The 15,366-nt window shown below is 37.0% G+C and overlaps 1 long non-coding RNA gene across 1 annotated transcript in view; it reads left to right on the top strand.

The window, feature by feature from the left end:
* Positions 1–15,366, top strand: part of LOC106149207 — a 90,161-nt gene that overhangs the window by 33,332 nt on the left and 41,463 nt on the right. The window contains exon 2 of the long non-coding RNA XR_001235221.1: positions 10,687–10,835. This is a non-coding gene — a long non-coding RNA (uncharacterized LOC106149207). The remainder of the gene's footprint in view (positions 1–10,686; positions 10,836–15,366) is intronic.

Here is a 15,366-nt window from a genome sequence, read left to right as displayed (position 1 = left end):
GATTTGTAGACATAATCAACTTTTTATTAATTATTCTATCTTAAGTCAATCATAGTATAGTGTGGACTTGTTTAGTATAAAAGAACATTTTGCTCTACAAGGATTTCTACCCAAAATGAGGTCTCTCATAAACTTACAGAGCATTTTTAACCAAAGGACCCTCCCAAAAAATGCTACAGTAAGCAAATATCTCTGAACCTTAAGCTGGAGGATGCAGCATTTGTGAAAAACCTGTTCCATCTGTTTTTGTCATGATTTATCTCCTGTGCCAGAGGCCAAGGAAGTGACGAATGGGCAGTTTGACACAGACCATGCTGCGTGGCTGCTAGAAAGAGAGATAAATCCTTTTAAAAACATTTTGAACATGACCTGTTACTAAGTTAGGAGATTTGGGATAGGAGAGAAGGAGTATAAAACTGATACTAATACGGTGAAGAGCAAGACCTTCATTTCACCATAAAGATGAGTGTAGATCTGCAGCAATTTGCAAATAACGCATAATTAGGGATAGTTTTTGTAATGCAAAAATAAACCCTCTAATTATATGTAGTCGTGATTGCAGATAATGATAGTGATCTACTAGGAATAGATTAAAGGACTCGGGCTACTTCTTTTCCCCACCCCATTCAGACCCTGAAGTTTTCTGCATTGACCTGTAGAAATGCAATTAGTGGGAGATACTGAAGGAAGACTGTGGATTGTTTCTGGGGCCTGATGTATACATTCCCCAGGAGCTTCCTTGTCAGGAGTCTTGTAAAATGAGATTATTCTGAAATCCTCAGCTGCCCCGCTAGTCAGAAAAATAAACGAGGGAAAGGAAAACGTCTCCCATTTGCGTCAGTTTTGTAAGACCCAGGCAAGGATTTTAGAACTTTGAAGATTTATCCATAAACTTTTATTCATCCTCACTTCCATCCATCTCCTCCCTAATTCTCTCTTCCTGCCATCTCTGCTTCTTTTTCTTTTTCACGGCCATAATCCTTGATGCTACACAGGCAAAATTAACTGTTTGCTTTATAAGGTAAGTAATGAAAGGCAGAAATATATGAAAATACCTGTAGTTCCTGGTGTCTAAGAACACCAAAATATTCCCATTTACTTTTATTAACTCATGATATTACTCTCTGGTGTAAAAATTATTTCTATATCAGAATGGAAATGCAAATTTTTCTATTGGCTTTGGTTAAAAGACAGTGTCTTCTTTTTTCATTACAGTTTGCTTATATAACACATAGTTCTCGGGCATAGTGGGACACTATCTCTGAATTACGATGACCAAACATGACCAAAATTGATTTTATTATATACGGAGATGTGAAGTGGCTAAAGAGGTAAGGATTGTACATTTTACCAAAACTACTAAAATATTGATTCCAGTAGATAATAAGTTGTATAAAATTAAATACCACAGCATCCACTAAAGAAATCTATAAAAAAGATAAACTCAAAACCATCCTAGATAAATCAAAATGTAATTCTAAAATACATTCAAGTTATGCACAGGAAAGCAGATTTAAAAAAAAAAAAAAAAACAAGAAGAACAGAGGAAATAACAGAGAACAATAACAAAAAAGTAGCAGACATAAGACTTAACCTCTTACCAATAATTATTTCAAAAGTAAATTGTCTAAATATCCTAAGTAAAAGAAAGAGATTAGCAAAATGAATTTAAAGACTTAAATGCTGGCTATTAGAAATTCACTTTAACATAGTAAAATAGGAAAGTTGAAAGTGAAAAGATGGAAAAATATATACACTAAAATGTTACTAAAGTCACAACAGAGTGATATATTAACAACAAATAAAGTATTTTTTTTATTTTTTGAAGAGAATAAAAAATAATAAAAAAACCATTAGAAATCGGACAGAATTTCATTAAACAAGATGGTAGGAATTCAGCAGTGGTTGTTATATTGCATATTGTTGTCTTCAAATTAGTTGTTCATATTACCAGATATAAGCATGCAAAATTGGTCAACAAATTAAAAAGAAAAAAAATTTAAACATTAACTGTTCTTTTCAATAAACCAATAGAAATCAATAGTACATCACTGGAAGGAAGATAGCCTCCTTAATAAATAGCAATAGAAAAACTGGCTTTCTACATGTCAAAGACTAAAATTAGACCCATGCCTATCTTCATGCACCAAAATAAAGTCAAAATGGCTTAAAGATCTAAATATAAAAAGAGAAACACTAGATCTATTGGAATTGAAAGTAGGTGAGAGTCTTAAAGACATAGGGGTAGGCAGAGAGTTCATGAACAAAATCCAAACGGCATGGGAAATACTTCAAAGAATCAACAAATAGGATCTCATCTTATTGAAAAGTTTTTGCACATCAAAAGAAATCACCAACAGGGTGAAAAGCAAACCCATAAATTGGGAAAAATTTTCGCTAATGGTCCCTCAGACACAGGACTCCTGTCTACAACATATAAAGAAATAAATATAATCAGGCCCCCAAAATTCAAAGACCCAATACAAAAATGGGCATCTGAAATGAATACACAATTTGCAGATGAAGAAATACAAATGGCAAATAAATACATGAAAAAAATGTTCAACATTAGTCGTTCAAGAGGTGCAAATTAAATCAACACTGAAATTCCATCTGACCCCAGAGATAATGGCTGTCATCAAGAAATCAACCAATAACAAATGCTGGAGGGGCTGTGGGGGAAAAGGGAACACTTCTTCACTGGTGGTGGGAGTGTAGACTGGTGCAACCACTGTGGAAATCAGTGTGGAGATTCCTCAGTAAACTAGGATTAGAGGTCCCACTCAATCTGGGTATTCCCCTCCTGGATATTTTTCCAGAAGAACTGAAACCATCATACCACAGTGAAATATGTGCACCCATGTTTATAGCAGTGCAATTTGTAATAGCTAAATCTTGGAAACAACATAAATGTCCATCAGTTGAGGAATGGATAAAAAAGATGTGGTATTTTTAAACAATGGAGTATTACTCACCTATAAAGAAAGATAAACTCAAAGCTTTTATAGGAAAATGGATGCAATTAGAGACCATACTCATAAGTGAAATAAGTCAACTTCACAAGTGTAAACATTATATTTCCTCCCTACTATAAGAACCTGAAAGAGTAAATAAAACTGAAGAGTACAATAGATATTACAAAAGGGAAAAGAAAATGTTCAAATAGGAAGAAGCAACTGGGATGAAGGAGGGGAGAGAGAAAAGAAACAAGGAAGAGGGAAAAATATGAATATGTATACACAGGATAGCTAGGATAATTGTACTACTAATATCTGTTGGTTTATTGAAAGGAACTGTTAATGTGTAATTGTTTGATCAGTCTTACATGTGTATATCTGGTTATCTGTGCAACCATTTTGAAGATAACGTTATGTAATATAACAGCCATTGTTAATATCCTATCACCATGCTTTGAAATTCTGTATCATTTTTATTGTTCTCTATGCTGTTTTGTTTATGTATTTGTTTTTGTTATTTTGATTTTTCTTTCTTTTCCCTTTAAAATAAAAACCAAAATTTATATGTATATGCAAGGATAGCTGGGATAGGTGTATTACTGATGTCTGTGATTTATTGAAAGGGATACTCAATGCTTAAAATTTTCTTTTTTCTTGACCAATTTTGCACACTTGTATCTGGTAATCAGAATGACTGATCTGAAAATGACAACATGCAGCATAAGAACCATTGTTGAACTCCTACCATCTTGTATGGTGAAGCTCTGCATCATTTCTAATTTTTTATTACTTGTCTTTGACTTACTGTCTTTGATTGTTTGATCAGTCTTACATTCTTACATCTGGTGGATTGAGCAACTTTGTTGAAGGTAACACTATGTACTGTAGCAATCATTGTTAATACTTATCATTTTGTTTAGAGGTCATGTATCATTTTTGTTGTTTTTGTGCTGCTTGCATTTTGTCTTCATTATTGTTGTTTTGTTAGTTTTTTTATCTTAAAAATAAAAGAGAAATCAGCAGTACAATTATCCCAGCTATTCTCGTGTATACATATATACATTTTCCCTTCTTTCATTCTTTTTTCCTTTCCTTCATCCCAGTTGTTCCTTCTCATTGAGCAGTTTATATATATGAAAAAATGTCTAACATCATTGGTCATTCAAGAAATGCAAATTAAAACATTGAGATTCCATCTCATCCCAGAAAGCATGGCTATCATCAACAAATCAACTAACAAGTGCTGGAGAGGCTGTGGGAAAAAGGAACTCTTCTCCACTGCTGGTGGGAGTGTAGACTGGTACAACCACTGTGGAACTCAGTGTGGAGATTCCTCAAAATACTAGGACTAGAGGTCCCACTTAGCTCAGCTATTCTCCTTCTGGGTATTTTTCAGAAGAACTGAAAAAAATCATACCACAGTGATATATGTGCACCCATATTTATAGCAGTGTAATTTGTAATAGCTAAATCTTGGAAGCAACACAAATGCCCATCAACTGAGGAATGGATAAAAAAAAATGTAGTATTTTTATACAACAGAGTATTCCTGAGCTATAAAAAGATAAACTCCAGGCTTTTACAGGTAAACTGATGCAACTGGAAATCATACTCATAAGTGAAATAAATCAGACCCATATGTGTAAACATCATATTGTCTCTCTAGTGTAGGAATCTGAAAGAGTAAATAAAATCTGAAAGGTACAATAGATATTGTGAAAGCTAAAGTATAATTTAAAGCAAAGGAAAAAAGTCAATTCACCAAGAAAAAACAATAATCTTCAGTGGGTATCTCTCAAGTAACAGAGATGCAAAATATATGAAGAACTTGTAGAATAAAAAGGAGAAACAGAAAAATCTACAATTATAGCTGGCAACTCCAATATTGTTCTCTTTTATGTAACTTAATACATAAAACATTCAGACACTTGAAAAAGAGATGTGTGGTGGAAAAAGTCATTAAAGATGATGGTGATGACTTGCAGTATAGCTAGATGTCTGACAAGGTGATGCAGACAGAAATAGAGATTTGGAACCATGAGTGTAATAGATGATGATTGAAACTATGGGATTCCTTGAGTTTGCCAAGAAGGGAGTACAGAGTGTTTTCATTTTGTTTTGTTTTTGTCTTTTTTGAGACAGGGTCTTGCTATGCAGTTCAGGCTGGCCTTGAGCTCGTTTTTTAGCGCAGGCTGGTCTCAAACTCGCAGTGAACCTCCTGCCTCGGCTTCCACAGTACTGGAACTACAGGCGTGCACCACCATGCCTGGCTTCAGAGTGTTTTTTTAAAAAAGTAGATCCTTAAACTTTTAGGAATTCTAACATTTGGTGGTGTAAAGGACAGATTAACCCCGAAAGAAAAACAGAAATGTGGTTAAATATGCTAGAGAAAAGACAAGAGTGGTGTAGAAATTAAAGGCATAGAGTATTTCAAAAAGAATGACTGTTCAAAAATGAATGCTGCTGAAAAGACAGTCCTGGATCTAAAGGGTTAACACAGTTTCTTGTCCTTAAGGTCATTAATGAGCTTAGCAAGTGAGTATGGTGGAAGGAAAAATTAGGGTAAATGTGTGAGTGAAAAAAAATAAGAAATGATGATGCCGAGTTTAAATAATTCTTTTGGGAAGTTTGTGGAGAAGGATGGTCCAGATAAGTGGGGCTGAGGGAGAGGTTTGATTGGTTGGGCTGTTGATGGATAGGTGGAGTTTTTTTTTTAAAACTTACATGGTCTTTGTTTTGTCTTTCTTTTTCATCTCCTTCCTTCCTTCCTTCCCTCCTTCCTTCTATCCTTCCTCCTTTTCTTTTTTCCTCTTTTCTTTCCTTCTTCTCCCCCTTTTTCTTTTTCTTTTTGTCCTTCCCTCTTAGAGGAGAAAAAGACCCACAAAGCTGAGAACAAGAGACTGATTTTGTAACATTTTTTAGAAGGAAAGGAATAAAAGCAAAGCAAAGCAAAGCAATGGCAAAGGAGGTGGTCTTTGAGAAAAGGAATTAAGCCTCTTCTGAACAGGAAGAGCTAGGACATGCAGACCCAAGAACCACAGTGCTGCCTTCAGCTCTCTTCCTGTGTCCCAGATAAGCAGCACAGTGGCAGTGAGGGAGTCTTCCTTCTGACCTCTTCGCTCTGCATCATTAAAGAAAGTATCATTCCCAAAAAATCTAGCAAAATTGTACTGTATTCCACTAGCTTTAATTGGCCCATGTACTTAAACTCTGAAGTAATAACTGAGTTCAGGGAGGATGAGACGTATTTGTGGCCACAATAGGAGGTGAGGATGGAGTCATGTGGCCTCCAGTGGGAGCCAGCAGATCCTCAAATGGACAAGAAACATCAAATTCAGATCGCTCAAAATACAATCAATTAATAATTTTACTTTTCACCCAGTGTATAATCCATGAAGAAAACAATTATTAGGCATGATAAATAACTGATTTGAGTTTTTCTTCTATTCTTTTTTTCTATAAAGTTGTACTGAAGTGCTATGTGCAATGAGAAAGAACTGAGGGGAGATGCGATGGATGGGTTCTGAATGATGATGAGTGAATGGCTTGTGATAGGAAACAATAATTAAGTTAAGGCAAGGATTTTTAGAGAGGGAGGCGATAAAGTGCTTTTCTTTTTATATAGGCTAGAACATGTAGAGTACACTGCGATGGAAAATGTGAAAATATATCATTTAAATGTTATTAAAAATAACTTCAAGTTGGGCATAATGGAACATATCTATAATTTCTGCACTCTGGGAGGTTGAGGCAGGAAGAGTTCTCATTTGAGCTCAACCTGGGTAACTTAGCAACTTAGTAAGAACTTGTCTTAAAATAAATAATGAAAAAAAGAATAAGGATGGAGCTCAGTACAAAGTTGAATCCCTAGTACAAACCCCTCACTAAAACCTATAACTGTGTCAGCCTGTGTTTCTCAAGGTAATACAGTATATTGCTAAATATACTAATATAGTATATTGCTAAAATTAGTTTTTATGAGCTGTATGCATGAAATATTTTGGTATATGAGGTGGTATTGTGAGTCTGGTGTGTACATTTAATAAAATACAGAATAACACTTCAATCCAGGAAGGCTTCTGCCATACCCAAAGTAACAATCTGAGGACCTCGCATCAGCTCTAGTGAACTGGGAGTACCTCATGAGCCCCAACTAGACATTTATGTCTTCTCTTTTGCCTAGTCCTGATCTTAAAATGAAAGAGACATTCACAAGGGCTTGCTGATTTGATATTTTAGCAAGCCTTCCCCTTCCATCTTTTGAAGGATTCACAGTCATCCTCACTCTGATGGGTTAGACTATTAAAACACTTTATTGGAGGCAGGGTATTCAGCTATATCCTTTCTTGTTTTCCTTCTACTGTTATTTGTGTGCAGTGCAGCCCCTGAACTGCGTGATTATTCCAGTGCAAAAAGTCACATCATTATAAATGTATTTGTTCCTTGGTTCACTTATTTATTTAACAAACATGTTGTCTCAGTTACTTTTCTCTCATTGCTGAGACAAAATACCTGACTCCCACGATTAAGGAAGAAAGGTTTATTTAGATTACAGTTTGTGAAAGTTTCAGTCTGTACTTGGCTGGCTCCAAGGCAGGGTGGCACTGGCAGAGGAAAACAGTTCATGGTGACAAAACAACAAAGCAACAAGAACAATGGGGAGGAGTGTAGTGGCAAGCAGCCTCTTTCTCTCCATTACATTGTATGCAAACTACCCGTCCCAGGGGCAGGTGTAGCGCTCACACCCATAATCCCAGGATTGGGCTATGGATCAATCAAAAATCTAGAAGCCTGCCCCATGACTGCTTGAGGATTTGGGAGACATGTAGACACAAACCATAACACATGTATTAATGGTCCTCTACATGGTAGGAATAGTATCTGTGAAAACAAATGGGATATAATCCCACAAGAACATTTTCTGACATATTTTACTTGGCCTACATGTGTGATGTCTTCATGCCTCAATACTCAGCAAAAGATATGCCCATAGTAGAGATGCCCATAGTCTCAGAAATGGCTTATTTAAGTCATTGATTGAGGAGAATTATACCTAATGTAACTCTACTCTATAGGCTTGCTATGAACAGTTACTATATCAAATTATGAAGTGTGTAATTTTCCCATCCTCTTTACTCAACAGCACATTAATAAAAACTATTTATTCCAGTCTATCATGTAGGCACCTGGCCCATATTATTTTTTAAAAACATTACAACAGCTTTATACATTCCTCATTTTCCATAAGAGGAATGTAGGACTGGGAGAAGGTAGAAGTTTTACCCACTAAGCAGCAGAGTTAGTTTGAACCCTGGCTTCGGGTGATGAAGGTCATCACTCTACCCATCATCCTGTGCTAACTGTAACAGCCTCCTGCAGTATCTCTTTTCTATTCCTTAACTTTCAGCATGCAGAACCCTAGCCCAGTAGCTCCCTTCTCACTTACTGCCTCCAGTGTAACACACTTTTGACAAGAAAGCCTAACAGCTCAAGCTTAGTATAAATTCATGTGTTTGATAACATCAGTTACCATGAATCTTCTGCTGAAAAGATTGCAGTACCTTTTTTTTCCATAGGTGGGCCATTCAGACACAAATTTATACATTCTTTGTTATCCCTCTACCTATCTGGGCTCAGTGGGAAAAGAACAAGGCTTCAAAAGTCCCAAGAGGAGCTATAGGCTGTTGCCTTACAGTTTCTGGGCCATGGGCAGGTAGCCAGCCAGTGGACACAGTCACCTTGGTGATCTCCTTCTCAGATGATCTCCTGCTCAGTCCTCTTCTTATGTACAATGGGCTCTTTGAACTCCAATATTCATGATTCTTCTCACTCTAAACGGAGGTTTAGATGTATAAACACCATCAAGAGAGCTTTGTTCTCATTGTTCTTTTACATACACAGTACCTATATTTTGCACCTGTTTATGAAACCTATTTTTGTTGCAAGTCCTTCCAACCACAATCAGGCCCTTTTCATTTTGAGAGGTTATCTCAGGGACGTAGTGGGAGGGGAGCAAATTCCACTGAAACCTAGGTTTGTTGTAAACAGTATAAACAGGAGCTCCCAAAGCTTGGTTGCTAGGGAATCCGCACAATGAAAAGTATCCACATAGGGTTTATCTCCAAGAGATAATACAGGGCCAAGGTGATGGGAAAAAACATCAATCAGGAGTGGCTCCATCAATCAGTGAGTGGTGTCTCTGAGGTCAGTGTCAACGAGCATCTTCATCACTGCTTTTTTGAAAGGTTAAAGTTTCCCTGTCCATATTCAGGAATGAACCAAAAAAAATGTATACTCTGAAACAATAACATACAGACAAGACAGCGCCAGGAAGGCAAAGGCCGGTCAACTGTGTTTCCTGACAGTTCTGGCCCAGCACACTTCCGCCCAGACTGAGAACGGGGTTTCTAAAGAATAATTATAACTGGTGATGTCAGGATGGATGGCCCCTTTCCAATGGCTTCGTGGCTTATCTTTTGGGACAGAGAGTTAGGATGAAGTACCAGGCTGTGAACTGTTGCCACAATTTGACCAGGGGCTGACAGAGATAAAAGGCCAATGTTTCGGAGTTCTAACTCACGTAGGCGAGCAGAGTCTGAGTCACACTTCTGGGGTTGCTGAAATGGACCCTCTACTTTAATAAAATGAAATTCCATCTTGCTTATGTGTGTACTTTTACATGCATCAGTTTTGTAGCGTCTTCTAAATATATGTGCTGTAACTTAATCATCGCACACCTCTGTGAAGTGGGTTGCATCGTTCCCAATTTACAGGTGGTGAACAAACACAGGGGGACAAAGCAATAGGCCCAGGTCACATGTGTGATAATTTTGAAGTTCTTACACCTGATCCCAGAATCTACCCTTGGTCACTCACACTGCTGCCTTTATTTGATGATATTTTAGAAATTATTATTATTTTAAATAAACTTTGGGGGAAAGCTTACAAGAATAAATCATCGTGTATTTCTCAAAAAAATTCAGTCATAAGGCTTTCATCATAGGATGCCATAGACTTAATATTTGTGTCTTTTATATTTAATGAATGTTGTCAGTCATAGATTAAGTAGCTTAATTTCTAAAATGTAGTGAAAACGTCTGTCTTTTGATATTAGCTCACTCTTCTCAAACCGGAGTGTATGTGTCAGTTGAGTCTCCAGCTAGCCCAGAAGTTCAAAGTACACCTCCTGCGAGTATCCACACTGGGGCGAAGATGTGCAGGAAATGATATTAAAGCACATGTGACTACCTGTTATAAGGCAGAAAGAAAAATGAACAAGATAAAATAGGAGACATTCAAAAAATGTTGAGCCTGTAGCGACTTGCTCCAAGTTTTAGACTGAGCTGTGAAGTTCTGGGTTTGTGTCCGTAACCTTCTAGGTAGAGCCACTTTGGTGAAAAAAGTATAAAAAGCACTATACAAGGAAACGCAAGAGCTACTTTGCAAAAAAAAAAGGGTCACAAGTCTTGCTATCTTGCTGTCCACAGAAAGACTTCTGATCATTTTCAGTACTTTCATAATTTGAGGAACTGTCTGGAAGAATTACATGTTAAAAAAATAAAATAGGGATTCTTGATGCAACAGCTGTAAACTATGTAATTTAAGAAAAGCAGGGAGAAGAAAACAACCAACTTCTTGATCCGAGAAAGCAAGTAAAGATGGAAAGGGGCAGAGAGGAAGGGACGGAGAAGGAAACGACTCTTGCCAAGTTTACTTCATTGTCTTGCAGAGACCAGAGTTCACTGAACCCTGTCTGGGGCACAACGCTCCAGAGCACTGGGAGCTGCCTCCAAGAAAAGAAGACACTTTAACCCACCAGCAACCTCCCAGGGAATGGTGCGGATGAGATGGACGTGCATGCCTAGAAATACAAATACAGTGAGTATAGATAGCGACCAAAGAGTTTTGGCAATATAATTATATACATGAAAGAAAGGTTCTCTAGAGCACGGAACTCTCCCTGTAGTACTGCAGGTCCCTCTAGGTGTAACCTTCACCAGTTCTACCAGGTTGGCTCATGTTTGCATCAAGTGTGTCAACTTTTGCATTACGAAGCAAATATAGATGAAGATGTTCTCAGGATCAAAGGGATTTGGGCTGTTACTGGATTCTATGATGGGGTCATAGAGGTAATTCACGGTGTTTTCAGAGTCCCTCTATCAAGGAAACTTTGAAATACTTAAGGATTGTGTACACAATGGCAATGGTTTTGATGGTTTGCAAAATACACCCCCCCAGTTCTGCCTTCCTCTGTGCAGGGCTCCATGAAAGGTACCCGGGAGTTGGCACAGTGATACAGGCAAGTGTCTGTTATTTTAGATACAGCAATGCTGTCTTGGAGGTTTACTGGTTAAAATGTGAAGTTTCTCTCCAACGTTAGCAAAATCGCAACTTCAAATGTGGTACAAAATTCAATTTAATAACCTAGCTTTGCCAGTTTCTCACTCCATCTGTTTGACATCTTGGTCTTGATCAGGCTTTACTTAACAAGCAGAATGGAATAACAATCCATTTCAGTGTCGCCCTAATTTAAGCCACTATTTGCTGATACATTATTGAGCTTAAGAACCATTCTAACTCAGCTGGATCATATAATTGATATAATTATATAAATGTAATTTTAATTAAATTATATTATCCAACTTTTTTTTTTCTGGTACCGGGAATCGAACTCATGACCTCGCGCTTGCCAGGCAGGTGCTGTGCCGCTGAGCTAAATCCCCAGCCCCTATATTATCCAACTTTTTAGCAAAATATAACCTAATAAAATCTTCTCAAATTCATACTCAACAAATATATGAAGCATAAAAAGTGCCAAATTTTTCCACTACTAAAAAAGAATAGCTTTTTAAAAAGACTCATTAAAGATTCTACAGTGATATTTTTTGAAAATAAGCTAATTTGAAAACATTTCCCAAATTAGAAAGTTGAATCCAAGAAAGCCTCAGTACATGTACTTAAAGGGCACAAATAAATTCCTATGCAAAAGAAGCAAAGACTATTTTCAAGGGAAGCACAATTATTCAAATATTTATTTTTTAAGATTCTGTTGGCCTGGATAGCTAGTGACTTTTAATGAATGTCTTATAAATCTGTTGTTATGCATAGCATTCTACCGGTGGCATGTTTTAGTACGTTGTTGGGTCATGTTTTTGCATAGTCATAAAATAAACGCAGTGCATTTGTTGGTCAACAAGCACAAAAGGCAACATCTCAACTACAATGGGTACATCATAAACCTCCTCTATGGTGGGAAAACGGCATGCCTATGTGATTACTAAACGTGACAGAAATGTGGCAACTGTGGTTTTCATCTTCTCTAACTTGGTAGTTCTATATTGAAGCAAACCTGTTGAGAAGTAAACTTGGAATTTTGACATTCTAAAGCATTTAAAATATTCCCTTTTGCAAGGGAAATTACTTAAATTTGAAAAAATCTTAGCAGGCCACTAGTGGGCTAGGGGCTTATGGAAACTGACTGTTTTAGACCTTTCTCTTTGAATCCTAAGGAAGAGAGACATAGTTAATCGCAGGGAAGTGGGACCGGTGTTACCTGAAGCTAGTCACCCATGCCCAAATAAATTAGAAAGTCGTAAGGTCCTCAGTTTCTCGCAGTCTTGGTCTGGTCTCCCTCCTTTGGTCTCTTTCATGTTCCCAGTTGTGACCGCTTTCTGATAAGTCTCCTCAAGATCATTTTTCCCCAACTGGCTTTTTCTCTTTATACCAGTTCACAACTCCATCCACACATGGCTTTGGCTCAGTTTAGCCTTTGGCAACTTGACAGCTCCAGTAAAATTCTTCCTGGCAATTTATTCCTTATTATATAGTCCAAATTTCCAAAGGAAAATTCTAACTGGTCCAGCTCATCCTTGTATGTCAGCCCTTGGGTAAGTGGGACAAGGCTCTGTAAGGATTTGTCCCCTCTCTGAGCAGGGGCGGGGAAGGAACCAGAGGATGGCTGGTGCAGATTTAAGGCTTCAAGGAGCAAAGGCTGTGGGTGAAACCTATTCCCCAAGAAAGGCTGGAGGTAGAGCTGACGCACTAATAACCCTAGGACATTTTATATATGTAATTATTATCAATTTATTTTAATTAACAAATAACAATTTTGTGTGATTATGGGGTAAAGTGTGCTGTTTTGTTTGTTTGGTTTTCTTTTTTTGTTTTTCTTCCAGTACCAGGAATGTGCTGTTTTAATCTGGGAGTTTTATTTTTAATATGATCTCAAATCACTATTAAACACTAAGTCACTGAATATGTTTTTATGAAGTAACGTGAATAGGTCCAATAGAAGGGAGAAACAACAATTTGAGAAGGGAATTGCATCTGCCCCTGGTGAGTCCTTACCCTACAAATCCTATTTCCTGGCAGGCAGGTGCAAGGTTGAATGGTTGGCCTTTGCACTTGTGGTACATTTTTTATTTGACAACCCTGTGAGACTTATCTGTTCTGTTAATGTGAAGGGTAGAAATTATGCTTAACCTTTATCTTCACATAAAAATTAGGGTTAAGTCCTGCACAGCCCAAAACTCAACCTTAGACCTTCCAAATGGTTCTAGAGGGTCTGTGGCATTTTCATCTCTGAAATAGTAGAAACATAATTTCATGTAAATATAATTTTACTTAGATATTAAATAAAAGAAAAATAGAGGCACCCAGGCACAGAGGGCTGGGTTAGATGGGTAAGTGGGGAGGAGAAGAAAAATGATAGATGACCAAAGCTCCCTTACTTAATGAAGTCTGGAATCACAGGTTAAAGCCTTACGGTGATTGTTTGCTTGTGATTTATTTATTGTTTTACCATGTTTGCTTTAACTCTTTTTTCTTTGGCAAATTTTCAAGGAATGAATTGCTTAAAATATTATTTCACTGTCTTATCCAGGTGATGAAGGTCAACATCATAAGTCGTGCTGGTTGTATACCCCCTGTTGTCCTCTCTCAGAAAGCCAATAGTTCTAGTGTAAACATAGAAATCCCTGTGGAGAAACATTCTTTTAAAAATCCTAACTTCCAACCCTATACTTCTCAAAATAGTCAAGGTTGTAAGACAGGGGAAGCCTGAGAAACTGTCACAGTTGTAAGGAATCTTAAGAGAATCTTAAGGAATCTTAAGAATCCTGGGTAGGATTCTGCAATAGAGAGAGGACATTTGTAAAAAGTAAGGAAATAACAAAAGAGTAGGCTTTAGTCAATATTGATGTATCAGTGCTAGCTTGCTATTTTTAAAAAATGTAACCACACAAATGTAAAATGATAATGATAGATGGCATAGGATATGAAGTATATAGAGGTTCTCTATACTATCTTCCTAATTTTTCTGTAAACCAATAACTATTCAAAAGCAAAAACTTCATTTAAAAAATCAAGACTAGTTAGAAGAAATTGAGGAAAAGTGGATTTTTTTGGTTTGTTTCATGAGAAATTTTAATATTTACACTTCAAAGTTGTCCTGTAAATGTTCTAGAGTTATAAAATTTCATAAACTCACCTTGCCCATAACTTCTAAAAAGTTTGAAAAGAGCAGTGGAAAATGAATATTGTGAAAGGATCTTGCCCATCTATCAAGTACATGACTAAAAAAATCAAGCATTCAATGACACAATCAAACAACCAAGACCAGGCTGTACTTCATAATATAATGCAATTGCATTATAACCGCCACTATAAATATACAAGAAGAAAAAGAAGAAAAAGCCAACCAGGTCCCCTCATGCAATAGATCACTTAATATATTTATTCTTAGTTGCTGCAATTATAGTGCCGATAATATTGGCATTCAGATTTTTTACAGCAAAATTTTATCATTAAAAATTCTCAGATTACTTTCTATCTTCAAATTTTGACTGTGAAAGCCTGATACGAGTCCTCTAAGTGGTCACCCTAGTTTAACTGAACAGTTCCTTAATGCTGACAGTTCAGATAACCATTTCTACTGTAGAAAAATCAACCTCTTCTTGTGTTACCCAGCTGAACACTAAGATGATGTCTGCAGTATATTTGTCCCTTGAAAAAACATCTGGTGCCTGAACTCCTGCCCTGTACCTCTTGCCAAAGCCCAAGGGAGAGGTATTCAGAGTCTGTACTCAGAAGTTTTGGGCTGCGGAGCAGAGACTGTTCAGAGCCGGGACCACTTAGCTTTGCCCTTCCCTTTCCAGCTGTCATAATGTCTCATTCAAAAGTCAAAATTATCAGGCTCTGGTAACATTTAAAATACCTCTCACTCGTTTGTAGTAGAGAAGGTGAAGGTTGTAGTTTTTAATTTTATGCATTCTCTGTCTTAAGAATGAAATCTCTTCATGGACTGAAGCTCAAAAGAGGGAATGATAACAGGTGAGGGAGGCAACACGGCATCATAAATCATAAAACTGCAATGTCTTGGAAGGTGGAGGCAGTGTTCTATTTGTAAGAT

Source organism: Chinchilla lanigera, unplaced genomic scaffold (genome assembly GCF_000276665.1).
Source record: "Chinchilla lanigera isolate Chin_1 unplaced genomic scaffold, ChiLan1.0 scaffold00038, whole genome shotgun sequence".
Lineage (NCBI taxonomy): Eukaryota > Metazoa > Chordata > Mammalia > Rodentia > Chinchillidae > Chinchilla > Chinchilla lanigera.
This window is presented reverse-complemented; position numbering and strand designations above follow the sequence as displayed.